The 11239-nt window shown below is 46.5% G+C and overlaps 1 pseudogene; it reads left to right on the top strand.

Moving 5' to 3' along the window:
• Nucleotides 1–10039: 10039 nt before the first annotated feature.
• LOC102122548 (bolA-like protein 3 pseudogene) lies at nt 10040–10652 on the top strand (annotated as a pseudogene).
• Nucleotides 10653–11239: the final 587 nt, after the last annotated feature.

Genomic DNA, 11239 nt, shown 5'->3' with positions numbered 1-11239 from the left:
CCCTCCTCCCCAGGCTGCTCCTCACCAGGCCGAGCCAGGTCCCAATTCTTCCTTGGTCTCTGCTCCTCCACACTATAATCCTTCTATCACCTCCCCTCCTCACACCTGGTCTGGCTTACAGCTTCGTTCCAGGACTAGCTCTCCTTCAACAATTTCCTCTTGGAAAGGTGGCTGGAGCTGAAGGCATAGTCAAGGTTAATGCTCCTTTTTCTTTAGCCGACCTCTCCCAGATCAGTTAGCGTTTAGGCTCTTTTTCATCAGAAAAAAAAATCCCAGCCCAGTTCATGGCCCTTTTGGCAACAACCCTTAAACGCTTTACTGCCCTAGACCCAGAGAGGCCAGAAGGCCATTTTATTCTCAATATGCATTTTATTACCCAATCCCCTCCCAACATTAGAAAAAACTCCAAAAATTGGATTCTGGCCCTCAAACCCCACAACAGGACTTAATTAACCTTGCCTTCATGATGTACAATAATAGAGAAGAGGCAGCCAAGCGACAGTGCATCTCTGAGTTACAGCTACTGGCCTCCGCTGTAAGACAACCCACAACCACATCTCTAGCATACAAAAACTTCAGAACATCCAAGCACAGCTCCCAGGGGCTCCTTCAAAACCTCCTCATGGACCTTGCTTCAAATGCCAAAAGCCTGGCCACTGGGCCTCAGAATGCCCACAGCCTGGTATTCCTCCTAAGCCGTGCCCTGTCTGTGCGGGCCCCTACCGGAGGTCGGACTGTCTGACTCACATTGCCGCCACTCCTAAAGCTCCTGGAGCCCAAACCCAACGTTCCTTGGCCGACGCTTTCCCATATCTCTTCCGCTTAGTGGCTGAAGACTGACACTGCCTGATTGCCTCTGAGGTCCCCTGGACCATCATGGATGCTGAGCTTCGGGTAACTCTTACAGTGGAGGGTAAGTCCATCCCTGTTTTAAGTCCATCCCTGTTTAATTGATATGGGGGCTATCCACTCCAGATTACCTTCTTTTCAAGGGCCTGTTTCCCTTGCCTCCATAACTGTTGTGGGTATTGACAGCCAGGCTGCTAGACCACTTAAAACTCCCCAACTCTGGTGCCAACTTGGACAACATTCTTTAATGCACTCCTTTTTAGTTATCCCCACCTGCCCAGTCCCCTTATTAGGTCGAGACATTTTAACTAAATTATCTGCTTCCCTGACTATTCCTAGGCTACAGCCACACCTCATTGCCACCTTTTTGCCCAGTTCAAAACCTCCTTCACATCCTCCCCTTGTATCTCCCCACCTTAATCCACAAATATAGGATACCTCTACTCCTTCCTTGGTGACCAATCATGCACCCCTTACCATCCCATTAAAACCGAATCGCCCTTACCCTGCTCAATGCCAATATTTCATCCCACAGCACCCTTTAAAGGATTAAAGCCTGTTATCACTTGCCTGTTACAGCATGGCCTTTAAAAGCCTATAAACTCTCCTTATGACTCCTCCATTTTACCTGTCCAAAAACCAGACAAGCCTTACAGGTTAGTTCAGGATCTGCACCTTATCAACCAAATTGTCTTGCCTATCCACCCCATGGTGCCAAACCCATATACTCTCCTATCCTCAATACCTCCCTCCACAACCCATTATTCTGTTCCAGATAAACCTAACTGACCCTGTAAATCCTAAATCATTTCCTCACTCCCCTTTCCATTCCTTAAAAAACAGCCCTAAAAGCTGCTCCCACACTAGCTCTCCATAACTCATCCCAACCTTTTTCATTACACACAGCCAAAGTGCAGGGCTGTGTGGTGAGAATTCTTACACAAGAGCCAGGATCACGCCCTGTAGCCTTTCTGTCCAAACAACTTGACCTTACTCTTTTAGCCTAGCCCTCATGTCTGCATGTGGCGGCTGCTGCTGCTTTAATACTTTTAGAGGCCCTCAAAATCACAAACTATGCTCAACTCTCTCTGAACAGTTCTCATAACTTCCAAAATCTATTTTCTTCCTCACATCTGATGCATATACTTTCTGCCCTCCAGTTCCTTCAGCTATAGTCACTCTTTGTTGAATCTCTCACAGTTACCATTGTTCCTGGCCCAGACTTCAGTCTGGCCTCCTGCATCATTCCTGATAGATACCACACCTGACCCCCATGACTGTATCTCTCTGATCCACCTGACATTCACTCCATTTCCCCATATTTCCTTCTTTCCTGTTCCTCACCCTGATCACACTTGGTTTATTGATGGCAGTTCCACCAGGCCTAATCGCCACTCACCAGCAAAGGCAGTCTATGCTATAATATCTTCCTCATCTATCATTGAGGCTGCTGCTCTGTGCCACTTCACTACCTCTCAGCAAGCCGAACTCATTGCCTTAACTCGGGCCTTCATTCTTGCAAAGGAACTATGCATCACTATTTATACTGACTCTAAATATGCCTTCCATATCCTGCACCATCATGCTGTTATATGGGCAGAAAGAGGTTTCCTCACTATGCAAGGGTCCTCCATCATAAATGCCTCTTTAATAAAAACTCTTCTCAAGGCCACTTTACTTCCAAAGGAAGCTGGAGTCATTCACTGCAAGGGCCACCAAAAGGCATCAGATCCCATCACTTAGGGCAACACTTATGCTGATAAGGTGGTTAGACAAGCAGCTAGCGTTCCAACTTCTATCTCCCATGGCCAGTTTTTCTCCTTCTCATCGGTCACTCCCACCTACTTCCCCACTGAAACTTCCACCTATCAATCTCTTCCCACACAAGGCAAATGGTTCTTGGACCAAGGAGACTATCTCCTTCCAGCCTCACAGGCCCATTCTATTCTGTCATCATTTCATAACCTCTTCCATGTAGGTTACAAGCCGTTAGCCTGCCTCTTAGAACCTCTCATTTCCTTTCCATTGTGGAAATCTATCCTCAAGGACATCACTTCTCAGTGTTCCATCTACTATTCTACTACTCCTCAGGGATTGTTCAGGCCCCCTCCCTTCCCTATGCATCAAGCTTGGGGATTTGCCCCTGCCCAGGACTGACAAACTGACTTTACTCACATGCCCCAAGTTAGGAAACTAAAATACCTCTTGGTCTGGGTAGACACTTTCACTGGATAGGTAGAGGCCTTTCCTACAGGGTCTGAGAAGGCCACCAGGATCATTTCTTCCCTTCTGTCAGACAATTCCTCGGTTTGGCCTTCCCACCTCTATACAGTCCGATAGCAGACCGGCCTTCATTAGTCAAGTCACTCAGGTAGTCTCCCAGGCCCTGGACATTCAATGGAAACTTCACGCTCCTTATCACCCTCAATCCTCAGGAAAGGTAGAAAGAACTAATGGTCTTTTAAAGACACACCTCACCAAGCTCAGCCTCCAACTTAAAAAGGACTACACAGTACTTTTACCACTGTCCTTCTCAGAATTCAGGCCTGTCCTTGGGATGCTACAGGGCACAGCCCATTTGAGCTCCTGTATGGATGCTCCTTTTTATTAGGCCCCAGTCTCATTCCAGACACCAGCCCTCTAGGTGATTATATTCCAGTCCTCCAGCAAGCTAGACAGGAAATTTGCTGAGCTGCTAATCTTCTTTTGCCTACCCCAGATTCCCAGCCATATGAAGACACCCTAGCTGGTCAATCAGTTCTTGTTAAGAATCTGACCCCTCAGGCCGGGCGCGGTGGCTCAAGCCTGTAATCCCAGCACTTTGGGAGGCCGAGATGGGCAGATCACGAGGTCAGGAGATCAAGACCATCCTGGCTAACACGGTGAAACCCTGTCTCTACTAAAAAATACAAAAAATAGCCGGGCGAGGGGGCAGCGCTTGTAGTCCCAGCTACTTGGGAGGCTGAGGCAGGAGAATGGCGTGAACCCGGGAGGCGGAGCTTGCAGTGAGCTGAGATCCAGCCACTGCACTCCAGCCTGGGCTACAGAGCGAGACTCCGTCTCAAAAAAAAAAAAAAAAAGAATCTGACCCCTCAAACTCTACAACCTCGGTGGATCGGACCCCACTTAGTCATCTATAGTACCCCAATGGTTGTTCGTCTGCAGAAGCCCCCCCCCATTAGGTTCATCGTTCCAGAGTAAAGCTGTGCCCATCAGACAGACAATCTGATTTCTCCTCTTCCTCCTGGAAGTCACAAGTACTCTCTCCTACTTCCCTTAAATTCACCTTCATTCCTAAAGGATAATAGTAACACTTATAAGCCTAATACATCCTTTCATTTTTATTAGGTCTCTTCTTCCTTACCCTACTCTTTACAACAGGGCTTTACACAGTCACCCCCACTACTTGGACTGCACCCCAAAAACTTGTCATCCCTACTATCTTCTGTCTAGTCATACTCCTATTCACCATTCTCAACTACTTGTATATGCCCTGCCCTTGTTTACACTGCCAGTTTACACTTTTCCTCCAAACCACCATAGTGGATATCTCCTGGTACTATCCCCAATCTGCCACTCTTGACTCCCTCTTGGAGTGGATGGATGATCTGTGCTGACAGGGCACCCTCCAATACTTTCACCCTGATGAAGTCCTATTCTTTACTTTTATACTCACTCTTATTCTCATTCCCGTTCTTATGCTGCCCTCTACCTCTCCCCAGCTATCTCCACCACACTATCAATCTCACTCTCTCCTAGCCACTTCTAATCCTTCTTTAACAAACAGTTGCTGGCTTTGCATTTCTCTTTCCACCAAAATTACTGAGGCCCTGACTTACTCACTGCTTAAAAAAAAGGGGACTCTGTATAATTTTAAATGAAGAGTGTTGTTTTTACCTAAACCAATCTGGTCTGGTATATGACAACATAAAAAAAAAACTCAAGGATAAAGCCCAAAAACTCGCCAGCCAGGCCGGGCGCGGTGGCTCAAGCCTGTAATCCCAGCACTTTGGGAGGCCGAGACGGGCAGATCACGAGGTCAGGAGATCGAGACCATCCTGGCTAACACGGTGAAACCCCGTCTCTACTAAAAAATACAAAAAACTAGCCGGGCGCGGTGGCGGGCGCCTGTGGTCCCAACTACTCGGGAGGCTGAGGCAGGAGAATGGCGTGAACCCGGGAGGCGGAGCTTGCAGTGAGCTGAGATCCGGCCACTGCACTCCAGCCTGGGCAGCAGAGCGAGACTCCGTCTAAAAAAAAAAAAAAAAAAAAAAACTCGCCAGCCAAGCAAATAATTATGCTGAACACCCTTGGACACTCTCTAATTGGATGTCCTGGGTACTCCCAATTCTTAGTCCTTTAATACCTATTTTTCTCCTTCTTTTATTTGGACCTTGTGTCTTTCATTTAGTTTCTCAGTTCATAAAAAACCACATCTAGGCCATCACCATTTATTCTACATGACAAATGCTCCTTCAAACAACTCCACAATATCACCCTTTACCCCCAAATCTTTCTTCAGTTTAATCTCTCCCACTCTAGGGTCCCATGTTGCCCCTAATCTCACTTGAAGCAGCCCTGAGAAACACTGCCCATTATCTCTCCATACCACTGCCAAAGATGTTTGCTGCCCCAACACTTCAACACCATTTTGTTTTGTTTTTCTTATTAATATAAGAAGACAGGAATGTCAGGCCTCTGAGCCCAAGCTAAGCCATCATATCCCCTGTGACCTGCATGTATGCATCCAGATGGCCTGAAACAACTGAAGAACCACAAAAGATGACATTCCACCATTGTGATCTGTTCCTGCCACACCCTAACTGATCAATTGACCTTATGACAATACAGCCTCCCCGCCCTTGTGATAATGCACTTTGTGATATTCCCCCACCCTTAAGAAGGTCCTTTATAATATTCTCCCCACCCTTGAGAATGTACTTTGTGAGATCCACCCCCTGCCCGCAAAAAATTGCTCCTAACTCCACCGCCTATCCCAAGCCTGTTAGAACTAATGATAATCCCACCACCCTTTGCTGACTCTCTTTTTGGACTCAGCCCACCTGCACCCAGGTGATTAAAAAGCTTTATTGCTCCAAAAAAAAGAAAAAAAAAAAGAAAAAAAGAGAAAAAACTGAATGATGCCAGGCATGGTGGCTTACACTTGTAATCCCAGAACATTGGGAGGTTGAGGTGGGAGGATCACTTGAGCCTGGGAGGTTGAGGCTGCAGTGACAGCCTGGGTGACAGAGTGAAACCCTGCCTCAGAGAAAGAAAGAAAAGAAAGAAAGAAAGAAAAAGAAAGAAAGAAAGAAAGAAAGAAAGAAAGAAAGAAAGAAAGAGCCATGTGAAAATCTCAGGAAGAACTTTCCAGGTCATTCTGAGATGGAGACAAACTCACTATACTTGAAGTACAGGAGGAAGGCCAACACATCAGTGGAATGTGGTGAAGGAGAGGAAATAGGGAGAAACTAGGCTTATGAATCTTCTTTTTTTTTGAGACAGGAGTCTCACTACATTGTCCAAGCTGGTCTCAAACTCCTGGGCTCAAGCAATCGAATCACCTCAGGCTCCCAAGTAGCTGGGATGACAGGTGCATGCCCAGCTGTGAGTTTTTGAATCCAAGAGGGCGGCAGGAGATAATTGCAGTAGCTGGCTTTTATTCTGACTACTGCTTCCTCAGGGCAGTTTATATCTCCAAAGCAGGTTGATAAAGTTATTTACTTTCTAAATAAATAAGTAATACATGTTGGGAATTGCTTTTTTAATAAGATAAATAAGAGTCATGGTATTAATTTGATTTGCACTAAGACACAAGAAATTTGAGTTAGTGACATGATTAGATATGTCATTCCTGCTTTGATTAAAAATGCACACCCACACATCAGTTCATGGCTCATTCTAAATGTATCAGTTCGTAAATATTGCCACTCTCATGAGTCTTTAGAAGGTAACAAAGCAAGTTCCATCTTGACCTTGGGTGCATTGTCTATTCCCTCCTAATTAGGCTGTACTTAAGTGAACCATTTCCAAAGGGGAAAACAGATTAGTCATGCTAAATGCTTCCTTAAACAATTTCACCATAAAAGAAAGCTCCCGCCAGTAGTGGCTCATGCCTGTAATCCAGCATTTTGGGATACTGGGGCAGGCGGATCACCTGAGGTCGGGAGTTTGAAACCAGCCTGACCAACATGGAGAAACCCCGTCTCAACTAAAAATACAAAAATTAGCTGTGTGTGGTGGCACATGCCTGTAATCCCAGCTACTAGGGAGGCTGAGGTAGGAGAATTGCTCGAACTCAGGAGGTGGAGGTTGCGGTGAGCCAAATCGCGCCATTGCACTCCAGCCTGGGCAACAAGAGCGAAACTCAGTCTCAAAAAGAAAAGAAAAGAAAAGAAAGCTCCCTACATCTTCCTACTTCCGACACCACACCTTGATTTCTTTCTTACTTTTTTTTATTTCTTTTTTTTTTTTTTTTGGAGACAGACTTTTGGTCTTGTTGCCCAGGCTGGAGTGCAGTGGTGCAACCTTGGCTCACTGCAACCTCTGCCTCCCAGGATCAAGCAATTCTCATACCTCAGCCTCCAGAGTAGCTGGGATTACAGGCACATGCCACCACACCCGGCTACTTTTTTGTATTTTTAGTAGAGATGGGGTTTCACTATGTTGGCTAGGCTGGTCTCAAAGTCTTGACCTCAGGTAATCCACCTGCCTCGGCCTCCCAAAGTGCTGGGATTGCAGGTGTGAGCCACTGTGCCTGGCCAATTTTTTTTTTTCCTTTCTGTATCACCATCTGTCTTTCTAGAAAACTGTTTTATTCCTTTTTTTTTTTTTTTGGAGGTTAAAATAACTCTCTTTAATACTGCCTTCCTGATCTCCTTTATAAAGATAACTCCCAAGTGCAATTCACCTCTTCCACTGTGGGTCAAAGCTGTGTCCATGTGCCCAGTTCTCCACTGTGCACTTCATTCACTCCAACATAAAATGTCGCGAGCAGCCCCTTTTTCTCCATTAACGCAGCTTTGATGTGAATCTGGCACTTCTCACCTGGATATGTTTCCAAACAAATGTCGCTGTCTCTTTGTCTCCAATTCATCCTTTGAGGTATTGCCAGATTAATTTTTGTCAAATCCTGTTCTGATCATGAACGTCCCCTCTAATCCACAGTAATCTGTGTCAATCACTTGTTTGGGGATTTAAAGTTTTTTACAGGATAGATCACATTTCTTTTTTTTTTTTTGAGACGGAGTCTCGCTCTGTCACCCAGGCTGGAGTGCAGTGGCGCGATCTCAGCTCACTGCAAGCTCTGCCTCCTGGGTTTACGCCATTCTCCTGCCTCAGCCTCCCGAGTAGCTGGGACTACAGGCGCCCGCCACCTCGCCCGGCTAGTTTTTTGTATTTCTTAGTAGAGACGGGGTTTCACCGTGTTAGCCAGGATGGTCTTGATCTCCTGACCTCGTGATCCGCCCATCTCGGCCTCCCAAAGTGCTGGGATTACAGGTGCGAGCCACCGCGCCCGGCCTACCCAGGAGGTTTTCACCTTCCCATAAATACAGTGGGTTTTTTTTTACTTCCTCATTGCCTCTATTCGTAATTTTTCCTCGTGTAGAAAGTCCACTGCAGTTTTAATTTCCTCAAATCCTTTTCTTTTTAACAGAGATGGGTTTTCACTATGTTGCCCAGGTTGGCCTTGAACACCTGGACTCAAGCGATCCTCCCGCTTTGGCCTTCTGAGTAGCTGGAACTACAGGCCTATGCCACCATGCCCAGCTCTCATCTCCTCAAATCCTGTGCCCTCTTGGAACCCACTCTGACCCTTGGCTCACAAAAACCTCTCTCTCCTCTGACAGCACCAGTCAAAGACTTCTTGCCTGTAAATACTTAGGATAAAATGCACAAGCGATTGCTTGAAAACACTGTGACACAAGCATCATCTTTGTCTTCCAGTACCAGAATGACAACGAACCTTCCTGTACTTGAAAATAATTCTTCAACTCCCCAGAAAGATCAAAGGATGAACACCTTTATAATCCTGACCCAAAAGGAAAGAAAGAAAGAAAGAAAGAAAGAAAGAAAGAAAGAAAGAAAGAAAGAAAGAAAGAGAGAGACAGAAAGAAAGAAAGAAAGGAAGAAGGAAGGAAGGAAGGAAAAAGAAAGAAAGAAAGAGAGAAAGAGAGAAAGAAAACAAAGGAAGAAAGAAAGAAAGAAGGCCGGGCGCAGTGGCTCATGCCTGTAATCCTAGCACTTTGGGAGGCTGAGGCGGGCCAAGACCATCCTGGCCAACATGGTGAAACCCCGTCTCTACTAAAAATACAAAAATTCGCTGGGCATGGTGGCGGGTGCCTATAGTTCCAGTTACTTGGGAGGCTGAGGCAGGAGTATTGCTAGAACCCAGGAGGCAGAGGTTGCAGTGAGTCAAGATGGCACCACTGCATTCCAGCCTGGGTAACAGAGCGAGACTTCGGAAAAAAAAAAAAAAAAAGAAAGAGAGAGAGAGAGAGAAAGGCCAGGTGCGCTGGCTCATGCCTGTAATCCCAGCACTTTGGTAGGCCGAGGCGAGTGGATTGCCTGAGGTTGGGAGTTCGAGACCAGCCTGGCCAGCATGGTGAAACCCCATCTCTATTAAAAATATAAAAAATTAGCTGGGCATGGTGGCAGATGCCTGTTATCTCAGCTACTTGGGAAGCTGAGGCAGGAGAATCACTTGAACCCAGAAGGCAGAGGTTGCAGTGAGCTGAGGTCCCGCCATTGTACTCCAGCCTGGGCAACAGAGTGACACTGTGTCTCAAAAAGAAAGGAAGGAAGGAAGGAAGGAAAGAAGGAAGGAAGGAAGGAAGGAAAGAAGGAAGGAAGGAAGGAAGGAAGGAAGGAAGGAAGGAAGGAAGGAAGGAGGGAGGGAGGGAGGGAGGGAGGGAGGAAAGGAGGGAGGGAGGGAGGGAGGAAAGGAGGGAGGGAGGGAGGGATGGAGGGAAGGAAGGAAGGAAGGAGGTTATCATTTTGAAGATATAAGGCCCCAAATCTTTAGGAAAATGACTCATAAATATAGAAAAGAGAAACGATTTAATGAAAACAAACTCACAGGGTTACAATGTGGCAAAGGGCTGCTGGTCTGGCCGGGAACGGTGGCTCACACTTGTAATCCCAGCACTTTGGGAGGCCGAGGTGGGTGGATTACCTGAGGCCGGGAGTTTGAGAGCAGCCTGGCCAACATGGTGAAACCCCGTCTCTACTACAAATACAAAAAATTAGGGGCATACAGTGACCTCGGGCAGCAGGTCCCGTCGGCCAGGCATGGCGGCCCGGAGCCTGGCCGCAGCAGCGCCTCTGCTCCGCTGGATCCGCGGGCTTCCACTTCACCACCGGATGTTTGCCACCCAGACTGAGGGGGAGCTCAGAGTGACCCAAATTCTCAAAGTTTCCGTGAGCTACAGCTGTCAAAGTCACTGACATTTCAGGAGTTGTGGGACGATGGATGAAATTAAAATTGAATCAGAAGAATTAAGGAGAAGAGAACTGCCCAGCAACACCAGATGGTTAATCAGGCACTAAAAGAAGAAATCAAAAGGATGCATGAATTGCGGATATTTACCTCTGTCCCCAAACTCTGACCACGCCCTGGCTGCATAGATGCTGCTGCTTAAGACCTTGGGTGAACTTGACTGACCTCATTCTTCCCTAAGCATTCACCAAAAAATTTATATATTTTGCTCATATACATTTCCATATTATAATTATAAAAGATGTATAACCTATTTAGATGTTAATTAAAGGAAACAAACAACTGAAAAAAATACAAAAAATTAGCTGAGTGTTGTAGCACATACCTGTAGTCCCCGCTACTTGAGAGGTGAGGCAGGACAATTGCTTGAGCCGGGATGCAGAGGTTGCAGTGAGCTGAGATTGTGCCACTGCACTCCAGCCTGGTTAATGGAGCAAGACTCTGTCTCAAAAAATTAATTAATTAATTAATTAAAAGTACATTATGCTGAGTGAGAAAACCCAGTCTCAAAGGTTATATGCCTTATGATTTCATATTACATTTCTGAAGTGGCAAAATTACAGTAACTAAGAACAGATCAGAAGTGGCCAGAGAGGCCAGGCATGGTGGCTCATGCCTGTAATCCCAGCACTTTGGGAGGCCAAGGTGGGCAGATCACCTGAGGTCAGGAATTCGAGACCAGCTTGACCAACATGGCAAAACCCCATTTCTACTAAAAGTACAAAATTAGCTGGGTATGGTGGTGCGCACCTGTAGTCCCAGCTATTCAGAAGGCTAAGGCAGGAAAATCGCTTGAGCTCGGGAGATGGAGGTTGCAGTGAGCCGAGGTCGTGCCATTGCACTCCAGCCTGGGTGACAGAGGGAGACTCCATCTCAAAAAAAAAAGACAGG

The sequence above is a fragment of the Macaca fascicularis genome, chromosome 6, assembly GCF_037993035.2.
Source record: "Macaca fascicularis isolate 582-1 chromosome 6, T2T-MFA8v1.1".
NCBI lineage: Eukaryota > Metazoa > Chordata > Mammalia > Primates > Cercopithecidae > Macaca > Macaca fascicularis.
This window is presented reverse-complemented; position numbering and strand designations above follow the sequence as displayed.